Here is an 18,391-nt window from a genome sequence, read left to right on the forward strand (position 1 = left end):
GCATGGGCGGTGCGGAGTGACGCCGCTGTGCCCGCTTGGCATCAAGGACATTCAGCCCGCGGGGGTGGGGACGAAGGGGGGCAGCCCCGCGTCGCCACTGCAGCCCCCGAGAGCCGCCGCTGCTGCTTGGGCTCCGGGGCTAGGTGGAGGAAAGGGGTGCTTGGAATTCATCCACATTTTCCGACCTTTTTGTTGGACATTACGCCCACCTTGGACGCTGCAAGAGGAGCTGTCAAACCCCGCAGGCTCTGATTTGGCCCCCTCCGCTTTCCTTGGCGCTCCCGGCTTCCCTGTGCCTCGGTGGAGTATTTGCGTTCGGGGCTGGGGCTGGAGGAGGCAGCCACACGCGCGCACACGCACACGTTCAGAGGAGGGCGAGAGGCAGCGGCACAGGCACCATCTGCAGTGTCAATGCGGCGCTCCCACTGAAGGAGGGAAACGCGGTGCTTCCAGGTAAGGAACCGATCGGCTGGGACGCGGGGCCGGGCGGGCGGCGAGGGTAGCGCAGGCGAAGATACCGAGTCCGGTCCGGGAGTCCTCGCTGCCCCGGAGCCATCCCATTGCACACACACAAACACGCGCACACACAAATACACACAGGCACACACTGCGCTCACGCACCTGCCCACGTCCCACCTGGACACCGGCATAGGTGCAGCGCGGCCGGAGCAGGGATTTCCCGTGTTCTTTCTCCTCGTACGCTCCGGGACTCAGACTTCTCTTACCCAGGACTTTCAGGGTGGGATTCGGTGTATGAATGGCTCTCCCTCCCACCCGGGTAGGATGAGGGAGCGATATTTCAGTTTCCAACCCCTTTCATCTCTAGCTGGTTTTTAAAACGGGAGAAGTCATGGGAGGTCTTGGGAGACCCGCCCAACGCGATCGCTGCTCTGTGGCCTTTGGACACCCTGAGGTTTTAATGAGAGGCAGACTGACAGATATTCGGACAGAATTTTGGAGAGCGAGGTAGCCCCGCGCACCGGGAGGAGGCCACACAGGCGGATGGGGCTGCAGTTCTGTAGGGCGGTGCATATGGAAAAGACTCTGCGTTTCCCCAGTAAGAGGCAGCACAAACGCCTTTCCAAAGCGTGGCACTGCTTCCCGGGAATGCGCCGGGATTTCAGGCAGGAAGGGGTTTCAGCATCGCGTCGCTGGGGTGTGTGTTGCTTGTCTAGGGAAGGTGCCAGGGTCAGATCCTCCTTAAAAGGTTTGACCTTATTCACATCCCCAGTCGCTAGGAGACATAAGCAGACAGAGCTTGGGACTCAGGACTTGGGTCTCCCTCTCACCTCCCTACCCTTTCCCCTGTCTCTGGCCAACACCTGTCACATGCCTTTGGAGGTGTGGGTTTGAGAAAAAGACCTAGGAGCCAGAGCCAGAGGGGAGTAGTCTTCAAGGGAAGAAGGTCCTCTCTTTCATGACCACGTGGGCAATGCCCACCGTATGAGGTATTCTCGGGTCTGGCAGCGTCCCCCAGAGCCTTGGCTGCTCCTGAGAGTAGAAATCTCTCCAGAAGCCAGTGCTTCCAGTTTTTATTTCCCAGAACCTTTCCCTTTCCTTTTCTCTCAGGTTGGAGTTTCACAGGCTGCTCATTTTCAAACTTTTCCAGGAGGAGGAAGAAGGTAGTTGAGGTTCCAGAGGGGCATTTTCTTAGTTCCCATCTTGGCTGCCTAAGAGTAACTCATTTAGGGGTTCAGTTATTGTAAGAAGAGTGGGAGAGTCAAATAAAACAGTATTTCATTATTTCAGGGTTGAATATCCATATAACAAGCTTCTATATTTCTATAGCTGTCTCTCTGAGGTGGCTTTTTGGGCAACCTGTCCCTTCCAAGAAAGGAATAAGCTTTCACCCTCTATATAAGTCATGTGGTCAGAGTGTCCCACAAGCCCACTAATGGGAGAAATAGGTTAGAAGCCTTCTGGAACATGAGGGGCAGGGAGCAAATATTCCTTTGAACAAGAAGGCCTCAGTGCTGGGCACAGAATTGGGGTTGCTTTTAAAAATCCTGAAGATGGATGTGGAAATAGAGGGCTTTTTCTATTCCCCCAGCTCTATTTTCAAACTTTTCAGTTCCTGCAAAGGTTTCTGGCTAGGCTGGGGAGAAGAGCAGACGCCCCAGGAGGGAGATTGTATTCCTGCTGTGCAGTGTGAGCTGCCCTTTGATTGATTGAAAAGGGTAGATGGAATAAAGCAGAGCTCTCAGGCTGGGGAGAGCTCAGTCCATGGAGGAAGAAATATTATTTTCTTTTTAAGAATGGTGGGTGTGTGCACACGCATGCAGATAGACACACGTGTTCTCGGAGTCTAGTCAAATGTGTTCAATCGGTCCCACCATGTGTGATAGTGGGGTCCATCTCTGTCTTCTGGGCTGTGGAAAACCGGCAGTCTCCACATGCATACCCTTGAGTGCGTGGACAGGGAGATCCCACCAACGCATAGGGCAGGGCAGCACATGGTTTGTGGTAGGAATAGTGAGTTCCAGCAACAGTGTCACATCCTCATGGGACATGGAAGAGGCAAAAGTTAAGGTGCAGATCTTCCTGATTTGTCCCTCCCAGACCTCGGCTCCTTTCTCTGCTTCCCGCCGTCCTGTCTTTCCTTTCTCGCGTATTGCAGTCTCAGGATCTGTCATTTTAATGCCAAGTCAACACTCATTATGCCGCTTATAAGCTGAATACCAGGGTCCAAAAATCCCCCACACTTTCTGCACTATTCTAAGGGTACCAGTTTGGTTTCTAGGCCAAGTCAGGCATTAATTAACATCTGAGTAAAGCTGGGTATACATCTTCTAATTTTTTTTTCCTGGCTTCATTGCCCAGCCCTGGATATGCTACAGGGTCACTCTCCCTCCATACCTCTTCTGATGCCTTCCCTCCAAGTTCTCCGGGGTCTTCCTCACTAGGAGGGGAGTTAGCCACCCTGGAAAAGGCCCAGGCAAAATGATCCTCTCCACGCCCCTCACTGTTGCTGGATTGTGTTCCTGCTGCTCGAGAACACGAGGTGTGGGTCCCCCATAGCAGCTCCTTCCCGGAATCCCAGGGCTCCCTCTGTCCTCCCGGACTTCATCCTGGATGCCCACTGATGCTCTGCAAGCATTTCCGGAGGAATCGTAGGCAGCCAACTTGCTTCCTTTCTGCTTCTCAGTGCCTCTCCTATTCTTGCAGCCCCAGCTACAGCTCCCTGCAGACAGGGAAATCTGCAAAGGCAGACTCTGCCTACACTTGGCCTCCGGATTCTTTTAATCACAATGAGGGCTGCTGGGAATTGAGTGGGGGGCTTTCTAGGGCAGCAGCAGTCCTGGGGGTGGGGATTGGGGGGATGGATTAGTAACTACTCTAAGCTCATAGTTATCACCTGGCTTTGATGCGAAGAAATTGCAGCAAGCCTGTCTCCTCATAGCCAGCTAGGGGGCATTTCTTAGCTGCTTCTCCCCATTCTCACCCTGAGAAGGCACCGCACAGACAATGCACATCAGAGACCTGTTGGAGTGGCTCTGTGACTGGCCATGACGGGGCGGCAACATTACCGACAGCCGACCATGATCTTAACTGCGATTATTAGTCTGTGCAACAGATGTACCATCCTCTCCGCTCCTCTGATTTGTGTCTGGTTCTACCCATTGTGAAACTGGTTCTGATCCTGGGCTTCTGAACAGGGTTGATTTCTCTCCCATGACACCCCTTTTTCCTTCTTCCTGGTTTCCTGCTGCCCCCTTGCTAATCCACCTCTTGGCTTTGTAAGCATTTCCGCCTGCCCATTTGCCTTCAAATTTGCGGCACTCCAAGAAATCAATATAACATGAATTTAACGACAGCTGGATGATTAAGTGTTATTTATATTTAAGAGCGGCATTTTAAAAAGATGTCGCGTTAATAAATCAAAAGGCTGTTTGGGAGAGGCACGTGATTAGGGTAATTGCCCTGGAGGCTCCATTGAGCAAGGCTCAGTCCACACAGAGCCCTGCGGACACTGTCTCTTTAAAAGCTGTGAGTGCCACCACTCCCTCCCCCAGAAAGCCCACCTGATCCCCTCTCACGGCCCAGACTTAGTCTTGGGTCTCCTGTCCTTGCTGCCCAGGCTGCAGCATTCTAGTTGTGGCAGGAAGGTGGAGCCAGTGGGGAGCCTGGAGGGGGCTTTGCTGCCAGGTGGTAAGGGACGGACCTTCAAGGGAAGGCGGACCAGGCGGATGGGCTCCTCAACGAGGCTTGTCCTAGAGGGAGCAGGCTGCTTCTCTGACTGGTATGAAGCAACTTCCTGGAGTCTACAGGAGGATCCCTGTCCTACCATCATGTGGCATCAGTCTCTCTGGGGAAGAGGCAGTGAGGACATTAGTGTTGGTGTTAGTCCTTATGAACACAAGGGAATGGAAAATCATACGAATTAATAATGATAACGGTGGCCAGTATTTATGCAGCGATGGGAGAGACATCATTCAAGTAATTCACACAGGTTGGCTCGTTTATTCCTCAGAACTGCCCAGAAAGGCAATCGCTAATGCTATCTCCATGTTTTCCAGGATGACACTGAGATGAGGGAGGCTAAGGACTTTGTCCAAGGTCACACGGCCACCAAGTGGTGGAGCCACAGCTCAGCCCTAAGCAGTATGACCTGGCCATGGCCCCTGGTCACTCTGCTGCTGGCCACCTGACAAAGTATGTGCTCAGCAAGATGCTTCCCAGTGTTTGGGTGAGTGTGCGGGGGCCAGGTGAGAATGTCTGGCCCTAGTTTTGACCTTGGATTATCTCTGACCAGATTTTTTCTTTGAGCCTCAATGTCCCCAACCCCATTCTCAAAGGGAGATGAGTGTTATCCTTGGCTATGGTGTAAAGTTGCAAGCATCTTTCCAGAAGAATGTTCTGTTCCTGAGGGTGAGTGTTACTCTGTTTGGCATCTCCAGTTTTCTCCTGGAAAAAATTAAGGCAGAGGAAATTAGTGAAGGCCCCATCTCTGGTTTTGATTCGTGAATGCTCTAAGTGTAGTTGGAGTCTGGCTCTCCTTACTGACTGCTTGGAAATCCTGGTGCTCTGGAAATGGTGCTTTCTCATTGAATCCTGAAAGTGACTGTGTGAGGCAGGGGTTGTAGAACGTAGGCTGGGAAAGGGCTTCAGTGAGATGCTGCAGGCCCCAGGTTGCAAAGCTTCCCCATGGCTGGTTCACTCTTGGGCAAAGATTCCTACCATTGTGCTACTCATCCACTAACTCTAGGATTCTAGAATTTGGAATCCAGAGGCAGGAAAGAATCTCTGTCATGGATGTCATGCCATGCTGGGTGCCCGAACCTGATGGTAGCTGGGGCAGGGCTCATTAGAAATTGGTGCTAATGGCCTATACAGTCCAGCAAAATTTTGACAGAGACCCAGAAGTGTAGAGAAAAGAATCAGGACCTGCGATGACACAGGCTGGGGTGAGGCCTGAGGAATCACACCTCGATGCTGAGAGATGTGGGCAATAAGGTCCTGAGATCACCATAGACCAGGTTGGGTGCTGTCCTACCCCAAAGCCAGGGTGAAATCTCAGCCCCTCTTCTCTGCACATTTTAGGGAGTAGTCACAAGTAAGGTCCTGGTGTTTAGTTAGTTTTTTGTTTTTTCTTTTCTTCAAAAGATAAATTTTCATTCCATGCATGATTTATTTGGCTTCTCCTCTCTGCTGAAGAGTGAGTGAAAGCTCTGCCAAACTTGGAGTGGCTAGAAGGGGTGCATTTTAGAATTTCATCGCCTCTTCAGAAGCCACAGAGTGGCAGAAACTACACCTTCTTAAACCAACAGGTGTTTTTGAACTGTGGGGCATCCTCTCTGGGCTGCTGAGCATGCGCCATCCCCTCCTCTACGCCGTGTCTTCTCCACGAACCAGGATTCTCAACAGCAAATTGGATTTTAGGATGTTTTGTCACTCCGACACAAAACAGATCACCAGCTAAGAGGATCTTGTCTCTGCAGTCAACGCATTAACCATGGCCTAGTACAATCGGTTCCCAAGGTTTTACAGGGAAGAATCTTTTCATTAGGGAAGCAACGGAGGAAGAGGTCCTGGGAATTTGGGAAGGAAGATCACAGCCACTCCAAAGCTTTCCTGGTCATTTCTTCAAACTGTTCCTGTCTGACACTCATGAAGCTCTTCTTGTGTGAGCCCAGCTCTTTTTCCCTGGGGCCATGTGAGCCTAGACCTAGAGGGTGGACAAGTGGACCTTGGATTCAGCCCGAGGTCAAGAGGAGGGAAACTAAGCAAAGCAGAGCTGGTGGGTTGTGTTTCTTCAGATGGAGAGAGTAGAGAAAGAGAGGAGGGCGTGGGGGTGGGATGGCAGACCATTGGAGGTGCACTTGAATCAGCCTGTGCTCAATGTCACTCATACTGCAGAGATCAGTGGTGTCCATTTTCTCTCTTGCCATCTCCTCAGACCTTCGTCCTGAAGGTGATGTCTATAAGAGAGCAAAATTTCCCAAAGTTTATTCTGTGGGTATGTGTAACACACACAAAAGTTGCCATGTCTAATAAGTTAAAAAAAAAAAAAAAAACCCTTGGGGTGAAGCAAACCTAAAGCAGTTCCTTGTTGCAGGACTTCTCAGAGCCTTTATTTAACACATTAGAAGGGATTGTGAAACCACCAACCTAGACATACTGTGGCATCTACTGAGAAACACTGGATTGAGGAGGTTCATAGCTGCACATATGATTGTCCACACGCCTTCATTCTTGACTGAGTAATTTCGGCTGAACTTTGGTATGACATCAAGTCCTGGGTTTGGGGGATTGTGTGGGCCCTAGGTTCTCAAGCTGAATTGTGTCAGGTAAGCAGCCATCTACCTCCAGCCTCCACATTGCTCAGCTGTCTCCATGCCCTACTCTTCCCCTTGTCCTTTGCGGGCAGTAGACTTTCTCAAGCATGTGCACATTTTCTTAGGTTCATAGAAGATTCCTGTTCTATAAGTTCTCTTGCTTGCAAAGCACTGATGTTGTAGGAATAGGTAGTCTCTGGACACAGGTAAATGTAGCAATCCCAGCTCTGTCCCTTAGCAGCTAAGGCGTCACTTTGGGTTTCAGCATCACTAGTTATGAAATGAGGAGGTCGTTCTAGGTAAGTGATTTAAAAAAACATTTAAATCTGTATGTCCTCTCGTCAAGTGAGATTCTGCATGGGATTCTCACATACAGCAGATGTTCTGGGTAAAGCTGGGGTCTGGGCTTGCACCCAGGCCTGTCTCTCCCTCACCCCAGTCTCAGCTTGGCTTCCCTGGAAGCTCATGTGATACCACTTTCCTGAGGGGTGGGGCTGCAGGGGGTGGCACTAGTGAAAGGGAATGGACAGAGAGGGGAAGGAAGGCAAACAAACACTCCCAAGCTAGTGAGGCTTAGCGGGAACCCAGCTGTTGGCTTGATCACTCAGGATGTAGAAGAAGAGGTCTGATGGAAACACAGGGTCTCAGAAAACAGAGTGGAGGGTAGGCACAGCCAGGCATTCATCTGTGGGTCCTTCCAGTCTGCTGTCGCTCACTAGTCAGAGGCCACCCCATGAGGAACCAACCCCTTCAATTGGAGGTTGTTATACAAGGTCAAGATAAGCTCCAAGCTCAGGTCCATAAGGTGAGGTTCTCCCTAGTGTTGCCTGAAAGGGGGACCCTTATAGGAGCCCTGCCTTTGCCTCTGCAGGTGGAGAAAGAGCAGGAGCTGTAGGAAGACAAGAGGCATCACGGGGGTCACCTTCGCGAGAAGCAGGGCAAAGAGGTGGGTGGGCATGGGGACAAATCAGGGGCAGGTGCATCAACTGGGAATCAGGGATAAGGAGCTGGTTCTGCATAAAGGACATGTTATTCTTTAGAACCTTGTCCTGATCATGATGCTTCATTAAGAAGCCCCCAAACTCCCAGAGCTATGGCAGCACCAGCCAACCACATAGTGGGTCTCCCAATTTAGAACGCCATAGGATCCACATCCAGAATGAGTGCCAGTCAGATTTCAAGAGGTTTTCTTAACTTGGTATGTGAACCCCAAGAGTGCCGTCATGGAGTGGTGTGGGGACGTGCCAGGCATGTCTGCTAGCTGAGGGGCACGGCTGCTGGAAGCGGTTGAGGGCAAATGACCTCTGCTACTCTCTCGGTGTTAAGAAATATTCTAAGCATTGAAATATAATCAAACAGAGTAAATTTATGCATGAATATTTTCCAAAAGTCATTGCTTCTAGCCAGGCCTGCCCTTCCCTGCATTAAAAACAACAATAACAAAAACTAACTTTTGTGCTATGAAGCCCCTTGAAGGTCAGGCTGGGCAAAGGACTGATGGTTGCACTATGCTCAAGACCTCTGTCTCAGCTGTCTTCCCCTTTAGATACGGACCCCTGTTCTTCCTCCCCTAAATGCACTTGCCCTTAACTGCTGACCAATGTGAGCAACACGCTGACATGGAGAGACCTGGGTCTCCCTGAGCATTCTGGCTCCTGAGGCCAGGCGGTAGGGCCAGCCCCTACCTGAAGCAAGCTCTTGTGCAATCAGGAACTCACTTCATACTTTTTCATAATGGCAAAGAAGCTGCTGCTGAAGTGGTAGGGATGACAATTGAAATTATGTATAGCTGACCCTCCATATTAGTGAATTCCACACCTGAGGATTCAATGAACTGTGGATTGAAAATAATAAACAACTGCGTCTGTATTGAATGTGTATGGACTTTTGTTCTTTTCATTATTCCCTAAACAATGCCATATAACAACTGTTTACATAGCATTTCCATTGAACTGGGTATTTTAAGTAATCAAGAGATAGTTTAAGGTATACAGGAGGGTATGCATAGGTTATGTGCAAATACTATACCATTTTATTCAAGGGTCCTGAGCATCTTCAGGTTTTGGTTTCTATGGGGAGTCCTGCAACCAATTTCCTGTGGATGCCAAAGGATGACTGGGTATCTTTACATCTTAGATTGACAGGGACCATTTCTTAGGCTTTTTTGTACTTTATGCTCAACCCAGATCCTATCTCCTGGAAGTGATTGATAAATATTTGCTGACTCTGTACATTGGAGCAGACAAGGTGGAGAAGAACACATTAAGAAGGCAAAACTAGGCAAGGACATGGCGGGACCCTGCTGTGCAGCTGGCTTGGATTGGAGCACATCAAGCAGACCCACTGACCTATTTCAGAGGATTAAGCTGGAGATCAGTTCAAGCTGAGCTCATCAGTCACCCTACCATGTCCTGGGTGAGGGTGGCTTGAGGGGAGGGAGGGCACAGTGGTGTTTTCACATGGATGGGCATGGAATCGGTCTTGCTTTCTGTGTGAAACTCGCTATGGGTTGGGTGTCAGTGGATTGAGAGGGATGATCCAGCTACATTTCCCAGGGTATCCCAAAGATTAGTCCACAAGGCACCTCTCCCTGAAAACATTCTGGGGCCAGGTATGTTCTGCAGTTACCTTGGGTTGTGTCTTCCTTGTGGAGACTTGAAATGCCCAGTAGGCATATTCAATGGGAAGGACACCTGCCCCTGGGAAGCCTGCTAATTCTTAGCTGGCTGTTTTTAGTTTATTTGGGGGTGGGGTGGGGTCCCTCTGTGTGGGTGTATTTCAACCTACTGACATCCTGGGAACAAGTGTTTGACAGAAAGCATTTTGGAAGATGCTGGCCTTCACTGGAAGTTTTCAAGTTCAAGTTTAGTTTGGAGGGAGAAAAGAAAAACAGGAAAATGAATTCACTGAGGTGGTGTAATGGAGGCCCAACTTCCAGAGGTGCTGTCTGCCTCCTATTCTTGTCATTTGCTTTTGAGAATCCCAGAGATGACTGTGAAATCCCATATAACTTCAGTGACCGTGGCTCTGTGATCTGCCTTCAGGTATCCATTTTCTAAAGGGACTGTTTCAAGAAGTGTGAATGCGGCTCTGACAGATTCTGGACTTGTTTCCAACAAGTAGCACTTTTTTTTTATTATTATTCATTATAGATCAAGATGGATGTTTGTAAAATATGTGAGTAATGACATTCACCTTCTCCAGTTTTTTTCCAGCTACACTTATTGAATAAGAGGCTTCAATATATAACTGACAAGGATAAATGTTCTTGATCAAATTAACAAAGGAGGGTTGAGTTATTAAGATGTAAATTTTGGGTGGTTGAAACAAATTTTCTCCTGGTGGTGGGGCGGGTAGATTTTGCTGCTCTAGAGAGGGCTGAAGGTTTCTGATTAGAGGGTACATTCTTGTTTTTCACCATTAGGTAGTGACCCAGAGAGTAAATAAAGTTAGGCATTTCCCATGGGGATCACTGTCACTGCCTGGGACCATTTTACATAGGTAATGATGTGTCTGTGAGAGAGAAAGATTTGGGGTAAAGGAAGGTATCACTTCAGAGATGTCTGGGTTTGGATCATCTGGGAACACCCTCTAATAACTCACGTGCCCAATTATAGGGCCTCTGCCATGCTCTGCCCAAGCACTGCGCTCCATTCCAAAGTGAATAACAGTTGCTAACACACACTTACTAACAAAATTCCCCTGGTGCCCATTCATAAAGCATTGCACTGGTGATTCTATCAGCATTAAACTGTTTGGTGACTGAGTTTAGAATTATAGGAATCGGAGAAATGAATTAGCAGTAAATCAAGTCCCAGCTGAGTTCGAACCCAACTGCAGTGAGTTTTAAATTAAAAATATCTTGCTATGATGAAGCAGTTGTAAGTCAAGCACTGGAGCTCTGTCGCTCTTGACTTTGGAAAAGCGTGGCAGCCACCCTTTGAAAGGAAAATCCTGACAACAGCTTGTATTGATTCCCAGCCATGCTGGGAAATTGCCACTTCATTTCTTCTTCATAAACTGTTGGCTTTCTTTCTATTTTTTCTTTTTTCTTTTTTTAGAAAAGGAATCCTATTTGCAGGGACACAGCAGAGTCTTGGGAAGAGGGCAGGTGGGAAAGGGCTCAGGTCCACGGGGGACTATTCATCATATTCTCTTTGGTCCTGCTCAGGTGGATCACGTGGAAGGGGAATCTGGGGCTGCGGGTGTCGTGTGGTTTGTTTTCCTGCTCGGACCATATTTGATTCTCCTTTCTGGGGAATCTGCACAGAAGAACAACAAAGAGAGCACTTCAAGGAAGCGGCAAAGACTGTCATGTTGCAGTGACAATTGTGGTGTAATAGGAAATCATTTATGTAAGTTACGGTGTCCTCTGAATGGAGCTTGTGGGAAATGTGGCTCCAGCTCCTCCAGGCGCCCCCCCCCCCTTTTCCTCCTGCAGAATAATCCTGAGGTTTTCATTTTCAGAGCAATTGAAGAAGTATTATGTCCTGGCCAGGGAATAGGGAGACCTAGCTTCTAATCCCAGATCTGCTGAGTATCTTCCAGCGAGTTCTTTCTGGCCTAGGCCTCTATTTCTCTTTCTTTAAAGCTGGAAATAAGCCCTTGCTGTCCCCCACCTGCAGCCAGGAGGTGAGCATAAATGTGGTCATACATATTCAAGGACCTGGTGAGAGTCACTAGATTCTATTTACACACAGATTCTATTTGCACACAGAGTCAGGGAAGATCAAGAAAGAGAGAATAAAGACAGAACTGGGCCTCTCACCTGAGACCTTTACCAGCTCCTGTGTTTGCTGATTTGGGGAAGAACTATAAGGGGCAAAAGTCACTTGCCGAGGATCAGAAAGGAGAGCGTAATTGGGGTATCAGGAGACCATGGGAGGGGAGCGTTAGCACAGGAGACAAAGGACTGGGTACTGGGGGGTGAGGGTGGATCCCAGTACTGATAGTAGTAGGTTAAACCAGGGACTTTGGAGAAAGAAAAGAGGTTATGATCTCCCTCTATGTCTGCCTTTCACTGTGCTCCATCTAATTTAGATAGAGAGGTCAGATGTGATGTGATGGAATGCTTAACCACCTAACTGATCAATCAGTGAGTTCGGCCAGTATTTGTTGAGGCCCACTGTGTGCTAGGTACTGTGCATGCTAGAGTTGGTGGGACACAGATGAAAGAAATGGTTCCTGTCAGTAGGGAGCTTACAGCTCAAAAGTGAATAGAGAATTTAGGGGCAATGTGGCATGAGATGGGGGCATGAGGAGGGTACCCTGGGAATTGTAAGATGGGCACCTGTCAGATATGAAAAGCAGAGCATTGAGAAGACCTCCTGCAGAAGCAGGGAGCATCCAATCAGGAGAAGAGGTTTCAGATGGAGGAAGCAACACAGACAGGTAAGAAGAGGTGAAAAAACACAGCCCTTGGGCCACCTGCAGTAGTAGTTCAAAGCTGAGTGTGATGTGTAAGAGAGGCTGTGCCAGGACCCATGTAAGTGTCCAGCCAAGGGATTTATCTGGCAGGCAGTGGCTGGGCTCTAAGATTTCCAAGTAAAACAATGAACACAGTCAGATTCATGTAGTAGACAGCCCTCAGTGGGGTTCATGTGGACAAGAGTTGGCAGTGAAGCGACTCTAGCAACCCAGGGGAGACCCAAGAGGGGGCTGATCAAAGGTCAGATTTGAGAGGTACAGAGGCTCTACCATAACCGATGTTGTATATGGTGGTGCAGGTGGTGGGAGCAAGGGAGGGGGAGTTGGGGATGCCCTGCAGGTGTCCAGCTTGGGCAGCTAGTGGAAGGTTTATGGAGGTAGAAATTTCTAGAGTGAGACCAGGTTTGGGGGTGCGTGTCAGGTGAGGGGTGGTGCTTTCTTCTCTGGACATGGTGAACTGAGGCCCATATGGAGTTTGCAGGTGGAGGTGACCGCAGGCCGGCAAATGTGAGGCTCTTGTGTTTCTGGCAGCTTCCTTTTGTGCTTACCCTGCTGTTTACTTCCGATCCCAGTTGTAGACTTTAGCAGTTCCCTCTGGGATCTGGCAGAAGCTTGGTAAAGAAGCAAGAAGACCCACAGGTGGATTTTTACATTTTCAAGTGGTCCGTGTTTTGAATTAAACATACCATCTTGAACAATTTACTTGAGATTACTCTGATAGCACTCCAGGGTGCCCCTATGAGAGCCCTGCTATTTTCCAATGGAAAAGAAAAGGTCCCAGGAGGCTGAATAGTACTTTGGCTATCACAGAGCAAACTCTAATAAGGACGTCAAAGGCAAATGGCCAACCTTTATCTGCACCTGAGCTTGTTCCCTTTCTTGGTATGTGCCCCCCACGTTCACTGAGCACTCACTGCAAATGGCATGATCTAGTGAAATGACCTCCACCATGAGCTAAGAGATGGTGATTAAAATTTTGACCTTACTCCTGAGGGATGATGTTTAGTTTGTCTAATTCCACATCCTGGGTAGTAGGAGTCAGTCTACATACTCAAGGCCCATGGGAAGGATCTAGCCACTAGATAGCTGTGGCTTGGTATAAAGAGTGTTAAAGAAGATTTTTATTATTTGACTGCCTAAATTTAGGAGGGACGGTCTTTCCAAGGTGTCACAGGATCTACACTATGGTCTTGTACTTTTGTTTTGCACATCTATGGTGAAGACATTTGAATTAAAATACCAAACACAGCCTAGTGCTAGTAGACACTCGACTAGTTTTTATTCCTTCTCTTTCCAATATGTGGGGGAAAAATTGATTGGTTAACATATTAGAGTCAAGTCCTTTGGCGATAGACTGAGGAGTGGAATAGCTGGGTCAAATGATGGTTCCATTCCAAGTTTTCTAAGGAATCTCAATACTCCTTTCCAGATTGGCTGCATCAATTTGCAATCCAACCAGCAGTGTATGAGTGTGCCTCTTCCTCCACATCCTTGCCAACACTTATCGTTTCTTATGTTCTTGATGTCATTCTGACTGGAGTAAGATGAAATCTTAGAGAAGTTTTGATTTGCATTTCTCTAATTAATAGAGATGTTGAACATTTTTTTTTCATATATTTGCTTATTGATTGTATGTGTGTGTGTGTGTGTGTGTGTGTGTAGTCTTCTGGGAAGTGTATGTTCAGCTCCTTAGCCCATTTATTGATTGGGTTGTTTGTTGTTTTGGTGCTGAATGTTTTCTCTTGTAAGTGGATGCTAATCCATAATGGGGGGGGCATGGGATGAGTGGAGGAACTTGGGAGGGTGCAAAGAGGTAGGAAAGATGGTGGAACGAGACAGATATCATGACCCTAGGCACATGTATGATTGCACAAATGGTGTGACTCTACTTCATGCACAACCAAAGAAGTGAAAAATTCTGCTCCATTTATGTACAATGAATCAAAGAACTTTAGCTGCAACATGGCAATACAGTTGCAAATGGGACGATGGATCTGCTCTGTCCTCTGGATCATTTGTGAACATCTAATGAACACCACTGTTCTGCGAGCTCTCTTGTGGGTAGGAGCAGGGACAGGGGCGTTTTGGGGGCATTAACCTTTCAAGAGCCCCACAGAGGTGGCAGGATTTCTGTTCCTCCTTGCTCACACCTCTGTCTCCAGCCTTATTCATTTCTCAACTGTTCTCAGCACGTGGCATTTTGGTGTAACTGCACTTCTGATCTCAGGAAACTCCGCAGTTTCCCCCCAGTTTATCTGGTAGTACAGCATTTCCTTACAGGGGGACAGAGGGCAGGACCTGGGACCCCAAGAAAGGAAGCAACATAACCACAATGACATGTGGGTAGGACTGAACTAGAGCAGTGGACACCACCCTGGGCGTCCTGGTTACAGTCTCTGCACACTCTCCAGTGTGGTGGGGCCTCCAGGCCTGGGTAGCTGAGTCCTCTCCAAGGCTGTCCCCAACCCTGCAAAAAGGTAGGGAATCTCTACTATTCCTGCTTTCCTTGAATCCTCTTCTTATTTTTCATTTGAAGACTTCTTATTGACTGGGAGGTTATTAGATGCCTTCGGCGGGTGACAGATTCTATGGTCAGATGTGAAGATCCTAGAAATGAGCCAAATGCTCTGACATAGAATGGTGACCAGGCATAGGGGAAAATGGACAGAGAATCTGGGCTGTTGGTGAGACCCAGCTGGGTGTGGGGGGAGTGGGAGAGAGCCAGCATTGCCATCCCAGCCCTGACACCTGAGGAACTCGCTGCCGTCCATCCTCCTCTTCTAAATATTAGCAAGACCGGCCATTCTTGGCAGATACTGAAACTCATGAAGTAATTGGTATACACTGTATTTATAATACTATCATTAACAAGTGAAATGGTATTTTATTTGCTTCTAGGATTTAAAGTGATGTAAGAGTTCCCACTTTAATTTGATGAGGCCCATTTTTGGAGTGTTCACGAGAACTAGAGTAAAAAGCCTAAGGAATATCACATGGCCAAAAATAGAAACTAATTTTCTAGAAATGTCAAATAACATTTCCCTGGCACATATTGTTTTGAAAGAATGACATTTCACCTAAAACTTATATTTGCAAACTTTAAAATATTGCTAGACGTGGAAGAGTTTTTAACCCACTAATCAATTTTGCAAGTAGCCTTCTCCATATTCCAGGCATTAGCCAAGTCTGAGCGCTTTTGTACAAAGACAATAGTTTACTTAGAGACTGTTGAAAAATTCAGACTGCCAAGATTTTCCTGGTAATTTGTAATTTATTGACTCATATTTATGGGATTTTCATCTACTTAATTGCAAATTTCTCAAAAGCAGTCAATGCCTCACAGACAGTTACAACTCCCTTTGGACCCAATATAAAGTTGTTTGATTTTCTTCTCTCCCTTTTCACCTTCAGCTGGGTTTTTTGTACTTTCAAAGAGGAATATTAGAATGTCGGGACAGTAGAGGGCATTACATATCCTGTAGCAACCCTGAGCATACAGGAAGCTGGAAGTAGTTTCATGGAGAAGTCTGCATGTGGTGATGGCTATGCTGTGGCTTTTATTCTGGCTTTTGACTATTATTGCTCCCTAATGCACGGTGAGTGGAGCATCCAATGATTTGGGGTCCTGACTACAGACTTACCCCATTTCTTGATAGGCACATAGGAGCTCCTGATACTTTTTATCCACACGAAAACTTCACTAAATTTGACTGACTTCCTGTTGTGTTGGGCAGAAAGTTACTCAGATTCCACAAAGGTGAAAAATTAAAAATAAAGGAAAACATCAAAATGAAATTCATGGAAATAAAGAGATTTTTCTTTAAGGGCACACACCACTGTGGCTTGGCCGTAGATGGTCTATTTTCATGTTCTCCCTCCCCCACTCTTCCATCGTCTGTGAAGAAGATCTTCAATTTCAGGCTTTACAAACTCTCTTCCCACCCATTGTCTCTGAGCCAAATATCCTGGCTGGGCTGGCAAGTTTGGAACATTTGCAGGGAATGGGAACAACACAACTTTGGTGGCACCCACGGAAGATTCTCTCTTTTATTGCCTTTCCACGTTGCAGTTAGGGCTGGCTCCACATCTGCCTGGCAGGTCACAGTCTGGGCTGTGCAGAGAGCACCAAGTCCAAGGTCAAGTCACGGTATGTCTGGGTTCTTGGTCAGAAGCTTCCCCAGGAACTAGGGGCAGCCCTACCTCACTCCCATTTTGTACATGTCTTACGTGAACTTGTGTCATCTGTGTGGTACTTTATCGATTCACTTTTGAAATTTAAATTTTGAACTTTTTTTTTTTTTTAATCACATAAAATTTCTATCCGGGGTCTGGTTTGGACCCTGTTCCTGGCTGCCAAGATATCTTTAAACTTTCTTATTCCTTTCAGAGGGTTGAGCCTTCCCGTAATGCCACACGACTGCTCTCATATTATATCATTTGACCTTCACAAGCCCTGGAATTTGTCATCTGCAAATTTGATAAATGTGACTCCCTGTCTCCATTCAAATTACTGATAAAAATATGAAACAGCATAGCCACCAAGGACAGAACCCTTTGGCATGGCATTTTCTGGAGAGTGTTGCTTCTGGGCTTGACAAGTAACCATTGATTCACCTTCTTTGGGCCCAAGAAGCAGTGGAGCCCTGAAGACCCAGGATAGACCTTGGAGTCAGACAGGCCTGGCAGCGCCACCTGACCTGTGCCAGCTTGGCCATGCCCTGTGGTCAGATCATTTGGGGGCTCAGCTTCCAGTGATTACAGGTAGGTGGCAGCGGAATGTCTCCCCATCCTCCACTCTCTTCTGCTGCAATCTGGTCCCTGCAGACTCAGTTCTCCCACTCCTACGGATCTTTGTCAGTCTACAGGCACAACAGCCACACAGCCTGGAAGCTCAGAGAGGGTCCTCCTGTCTGCCCCAGCTAGTCTGCTGAGGTGGTGGGTCACCTTAACCCACCCTCTCCCTGCAGGAAAGAGGGCCCATAGGGCATGTGGCAGGCAGAGACCCCTGGGTGTGGCAACACTATTACCATTTTCTGCAAGTGAAGGAAGTGAAACACCATCTCTGACTCTGCAGAGGCCGTGGGAGGGAAGGCTTCGGAGGCAGCTACAACCGTACTTTGGGTGCAAGTTTCAGTTCTCCTTCTACTAGGATCAGAGGGCAGAGGACTTTGAGAGCTAGAACCCAGAACTAATAGAACCCTAGGTAAAAACGGAGCCCCAATAGGCTCTGGGTTTGCCAGATTCTCATGTCCATAGGCAGAGATTCCAGGACAGTATTTCTAAACAATCATTTGTCTTTGGCACCATTTAACTTCCCAGTGAAAATTAGTGCTAGCCTCTCTTATGCTCTTTAACAAACCCAGTAGTGCCTTTTGGGGAAAGTGTGGTTGAAACAGAGTAGATGCTGAAGGAACACTTTCAAAAGCCAACTTACCACCTTGGATATCTTTTTCTTTCTTTCTTTTTTTAAAATTTGTGTGTATGCATATGGTACTGGGCATTGGACCCAAGGGCACTTTACCACTTAGCCACATTCCCAGTTCTTTTCATTTTTTATTTTGAGACAGGGTCTCACTAAGTTGCTCAGGATGACCTCAAAGTTGTGATCCTCTTGCCTCAGCCTCCTGCATTGCTGGGATTATAGGCATGTGCCACCACACCTGGCTGGGGTATTCATTTCTCATTACAACATCTTTGGGTGTGGATTAAAATTAACTTATCATGTCACAATGTAGTAATTTTTAAGTATAGTAGTGACCCCCCCTTATCCACAGTTTTACTTTTTACTGTTTCTGTTACTTGTAAATCAGTGGTCATCCAAAAAAATATTAAATGGAAAATTACAGAAATAAATGATTCAAAAGTTTAAAATTGTGCCCCATTCTGAGTAGCCTGATAAATCTCATGACCTCCTGGATGGCCCATAGTATCCACAGTGTATATGCTACCTGCCCATTAATCACTTAGCAGCCATCTCATTTATCAGATTGATGGTTATGGTATTGTAGTGCTTGTGTGTAAGTAATTCTTATGTGGTAGCCTAATGCTATGTTGTAATGCTTACAACATTTGCCTCACTTCATCTTATTGTATAGGCATTGTATCATCTCATGTCATCGCAAGAAGAAGAATGAGAACAGTATATAAAGATTTTAAGAGAGAGAACACACACACATTTCCACATTTAT

At 47.4% G+C, this 18,391-nt stretch overlaps 1 protein-coding gene across 2 annotated transcripts in view; it reads left to right on the forward strand.

The window, feature by feature from the left end:
• The first annotated feature begins 6 nt into the window (after positions 1-6).
• Positions 7-18,391, forward strand: part of Plxna4 (plexin A4) — a 427,134-nt gene continuing 408,749 nt past the window's right edge. For both annotated transcript variants that reach the window (XM_048786917.1, XM_048786920.1), the window contains exon 1: positions 7-453. The gene's annotated coding sequence lies outside the window, so the exon portion shown is untranslated. The remainder of the gene's footprint in view (positions 454-18,391) is intronic.

The sequence above is a fragment of the Marmota marmota genome, unplaced genomic scaffold (genome assembly GCF_001458135.2).
Source record: "Marmota marmota marmota unplaced genomic scaffold, marMar, whole genome shotgun sequence".
NCBI lineage: Eukaryota > Metazoa > Chordata > Mammalia > Rodentia > Sciuridae > Marmota > Marmota marmota.